Source organism: Lolium rigidum, chromosome 2 (assembly GCF_022539505.1).
Source record: "Lolium rigidum isolate FL_2022 chromosome 2, APGP_CSIRO_Lrig_0.1, whole genome shotgun sequence".
Lineage (NCBI taxonomy): Eukaryota > Viridiplantae > Streptophyta > Magnoliopsida > Poales > Poaceae > Lolium > Lolium rigidum.
In genome coordinates, this window is record NC_061509.1 from 46831077 (window position 1) to 46836212 (window position 5136).

The window sequence follows — 5136 nt, forward strand, 5'->3', positions numbered from 1 at the left end:
CAACCTGTGAAGACTGGTGGGCATAGTTTTCAGAATAAAATAAACCTTTTGAAGAAATGTTTGCGAAACATGCATTGACCTGAGATTTTTTGATCAATGGTCGTAGCTAGTGCATCAAACACCTTTTATTTTGAACTTGCTGAGTACCTCTGTACTCAATTTCTTTCGACACCCTTGCTAGACTGTGACACCGAAGAGGAGGCCTACACGGGAGCACCAGAAGGAGAGTATGAGTTGTTCTACGAGGAGCCAGATCTGTCCGGAGGAGTTGAAGGCGTGGACTATGGGATAGTCTACGGAGCAGATGACACGGATGCAGAGGAGTAAAGACCTACCGTAGACATATCAGAGCCGAGCAGCGTAGTGACTTACCTAAATAAGTTGATGAGCTCGTCATGTCTACTTTCTAGTTCAAAGTTGTAATGATACTTAAGTAAGCTCTTAGGGTGTTCTCATCGGACCTATGAGAATACCAAGTGATTAAGAACTTTGTTTGTAATAATTATGTGGAGTGTTATAACCTGCAATGTTTCTGTTGTACCACTCTGAGGGATGTGATATTTGTGAAGAAGGCACTTCATTCTGTTGTACCACTCTGAGGGATGTGATATTTGTGAAGAAGACCCTACATAAATGCAGTGGTATGCTAGGTCACCGCAGCTGTCGTCGGATGCCTGTCTCGCCGGTGCCCCATCGCGAGCCGAAGAGGAGCGCCGAGATTCAGTGCAGGCGGCGGTACCTGCCGTCGGACCCTCACGATGATCCCGCCTTCGCCCTGGAGTCAAATAAATGACACATCTGGCGCCAGACCGAGGAGGGTCAGAGGAGGAAGGCGGGCTACCTCGGCGACCGTGACTTCCGGTTCGAGCGGCCACCGATGCCTCGTTGTCGAACACTACATCCGCTGCCTCCTGCACCTCTACAGGACGACGACGCCACGCTTGTCTACCACAACGAGGAGGCCAAGGACGACAACGACGACTTCATCGCATGCGTCTTCCACGACTGGCAGGCGGCCATGGCGGAGGGCTGGAAGTTCGAGTTCCCGACGGCGAATACCAATGAGGAGATCGAGAGGCTCGACGTCCTCGTGTCGTAGGCGGACGGACCGGTGCAGCCGTCGCTGCCACGGTACACCACGAACATCATGCCGCCATGCCTCACGGAGGACGAGGCCCTACAACAAGCGTTGCAGAACTCGGCCCCGTACACGCTGCCACCTCCACCATTCAACCTGTGGGCTCCTCCACCTCCACCTCCACCACCGGCGGCACCGGCGTATGTTCCACCGGTTGCCAACTGGCCGTGGCAGATACCGGACTTCATCGTGCTTAGCGACGACGATGAGGAGTAGGCTAGGGTAGCAGGCGGCGTATGCGCCTTTTAGTATTTATATTTTTTTATTTTCCTTTATTCACTATGTAAATTATGTTGAAAGAATGCAAAACGGAAAAAATTACGTTGTGCCGCTAGGGGCAACCCTGCACAAACAGACGCGCGGTCGATTTCGATAATTTAGACCGATGCAAAGGACGTGTGCGACTACTTTAGACATGCGGTATGCGTCGGCCCCTTGGATATGCCCTAAGAAAAGACCGTAATATAGTAAGCAGTAGTCAAGCTGGTAAAAGTTCTTCGTCTTATATCTTGTATCGTATCTACCTGATCATAATGCCATTAAACAAATGCATCATGTACGTACCATTCATTACCAATTCAATAATCACGGAATCAAAGGGTGGCTACCAACAGCTGCTAATTTTTTTGGCCAAGAGGGCTGAGCTTTTCGATAGATTATTGCAGCTTTGAACGACGTAAGTGCGCAGAACACGACTGTGGATCCTCTGACCCTTGACCCAAAACCTCCTTTTTCCTCCTCCTCATGGTCTTTCCTGACCAGGTCCAGTCAGAATCAGGTTTAAGAGTCTGGGTTTCATGCTAAAGCTTTGATCAGGAAACTATGGAGAAGAAGCAGCAGCAGCTCCATTCCTCATGGAAGAATTACAGCAATGGAGGATTCCCATACCTCTCATTGGCTGTGCTATCGTGGTGGCGGTGCTGCTGCTCTCCATGGCGTCTCCAGCCAGTTCATGCACGGAGCAGGAGAAGGACTCGCTCCTGCAGTTCCACGCTGGGCTGTTGCAGGACGGCGGCCTCGCGGCGTCGTGGAAGCGGAACAGCACCGACTGCTGTGTGTGGGACGGGGTCACCTGCAGCGCGGATGGGGCAGTCACCGATGTCTCGCTGGCTTCCAAGGGCCTTGAGGGGCAAATCTCGCCGTCCCTGGACAACCTCGCCGGACTGCTGCGCCTCAACCTGTCCCACAACTCGCTGTCTGGTGGCCTACCACTGGAGTTGGTGTCGTCCAGCAGCATCATCGCCCTCGACGTCAGCTTCAACCGCCTCAAGGAAGACATGCAAGAGGTGCCGTCTTTAACCTCTGTCCGGCCTCTGCAGGTACTGAACATCTCGAGCAACCTGTTTACAGGCCGGTTTCCATCGTCCACCACATGGGGGGTGATGAGCAATCTAGTCACCCTCAACGCCAGCAACAACAGCTTCACTGGGCAGATACCAAGCCATTTCTGCACAGGCTCACCATCGCTGGCCGTGGTTGCACTCTGCTACAACCAATTTACAGGTGGCATCCCTCCTGGACTTGGTAATTGCTCCATGCTCAGAGTGCTCAAGGCTGGACACAACAATCTCAGCGGGACTCTACCAAATGAACTCTTCGACGCTTCCTCCCTAGAGTACCTCTCGCTTCCTCACAATGGCTTAAATGGAGTGATCAATGGTGCACAAATAGTCAAGCTTAGAAATCTCGCTACTCTAGATCTTGGAGGGAACAATTTCAGCGGCAAGATTCCTGACTCAATTGGTCAGCTCAAGAGATTAGAGGAGCTCCGTCTGGACAACAACAACATGTCAGGGGAGCTGCCGTCAACTCTGAGCAACTGCACAAATCTCATAACAATTGGCCTCAAGAGCAACCACTTCCATGGAGAACTTACCAACGTTAACTTCTCGAGCCTGCTCAATCTGAAGAGTTTAGATCTTCTGAAAAACAAATTCACCGGCACAATTCCAGAAAGCATATACTCTTGCACCAAGCTGGCGGCACTGCGCATATCTGGCAACAACTTGTATGGGCAGCTTTCACCAAACATAACAAGTTTGAAAGCCCTTACTTTCCTATCACTTGGTTCCAACAATTTTACAAATATCACAAACACAATTCGGATACTCAAGAACTGTAGAAACCTCACTACCTTGCTTATCGGAGGGACAAACTTTATGGGTGAATCCATGCCAGAAGATGAAATAGTTGACGGTTTTCAGAATCTTCAGGTTCTCTCCATAGCTGGTTGCTCATTATCAGGAAACATACCCCTTTGGCTATCAAAGCTGACAAAGTTGGAGATGCTGTTTTTGCAAAATAACCAACTCAGTGGACCAATACCAGGCTGGATCAATAGCCTAAACTTACTTTTCCACCTAGACATATCAAATAATAGCCTTACAGGCGAAATTCCAAGAGCCTTAATGGAGATATCATCGCTACAGTCAGCTGAAAACACAGCTCATATGGACCCAAGGGTCTTTCAGCTGCCTACATATAGCAGTCCAGCGTTAGAACACCGTTTTATTACATCTTACCCAAGAGTGTTGAATCTAAGCCACAACTACATCACAGGTGTGATGCCCCTACAGATTGGTCAGTTGGAAGTGCTTACTATACTTGATTTCAGCTTCAACAAGTTATCTGGACAAATCCCACAATCGATTTGCAACCTCACAAACTTGCAGGTGCTAGACTTATCCAGCAACAATTTCACAGGTGCAATCCCAGCTGCATTGAACAACCTGCACTTCCTTTCAGCATTCAACATTTCAAACAATGACCTTGAAGGGCCAATACCATCTGGAGGCCAGTTTAATACATTTCAAAATTCTAGTTTCGATGAGAACCCAAAGCTGTGCGGCTCTATGTTCACTCACAAATGTGATTCTGCAGAAACACATCAATCCGTCATTCTGACAGGAAAACAAACTGACTACAAGGTGGCCTTTATGATTGCCTTCAGTGCATTCTTAGGTGTAGGGGTGTTGTATGATCAATTAGTCTTATCAAGGTATTTTGGCTAATCCTACTTCAGTCTACTTTGGTTTATGAAGACTTATTCATATTAGGCTGTTACTTAGGTTTAACAACATTTCCAGCAAGCAAGCTTCTCCAATAGGTGTGAGTCATTATTAGGTTTGCCAAATAAAATAGGGTGGAGAGTGATTTCATTCTATGGACATGTAAAAGTATGTAACAATGTAAGGTGATTTGAGCTGAAGCATACATAATTCTGTCGAAAACAACAGTCTTACAGGACAAAACCCGTTATCCTTGACGGAGATGCCAATGCTAATGTCAATGGAAAACAGAACTCATTGGGACCCAAGGGTCTTAGAACTGCCTGTTTATAGTGGTCCATCACTTCAATACCGTGTTGTAACATCTTTCCCAACAGTTTTGAATCTAAGCCACAACTACTTCACAGGTGTGATTCCCCAACAGATTGGCCAGTTGAAAATGCTTGCTGTACTTGATTTTAGTTTCAACAAGTTATCAGGAAAGATCCCACGATCGACTTGCAACCTTACAAATTTGTAGGTGCTAGACCTGTCCAGAAACAATCTCACAGGTGCAATACCAGCTGGGTTGAACAGCCTGAACTTGCTTTCAGCATTCAACATCCTACTGGACAAAGAATTTAAAGCTTATGTTGCAGATTTTGGGCTATCCAGATTGATTCTTCCCAACCAAACTCATGTCACAACCGAGCTGGTTGGCACTATGGGATATATACAGTTTTGGAGTAGTCCTACTTGAGCTGCTCACAGGAAAGCGACCTGTTACAGTCATGTCTACCTCAAAAGAACTTGTCCCATGAGTTCTATAGATGAGATCTGAGGGTAAATAAACAGAGGTCCTGGATCCAATGCTTCGAGGAACAGGGTATGAAGGGCAAATGCTGAAGGTGCTCGAAACCGCTTGCAAGTGTGTTGATCATGATCAATTCAGGAGGCCCGTTATCATGGAGGTAGTTTCCTGCCTGGACAGTATAGATGCTGACCTGCAGA

At 47.7% G+C, this 5136-nt stretch overlaps 1 pseudogene; it reads left to right on the plus strand.

The window, feature by feature from the left end:
* The first annotated feature begins 1960 nt into the window (after positions 1 to 1960).
* Positions 1961 to 4149, plus strand: LOC124689660 (annotated as a pseudogene).
* The last annotated feature ends 987 nt before the right edge of the window (positions 4150 to 5136 follow it).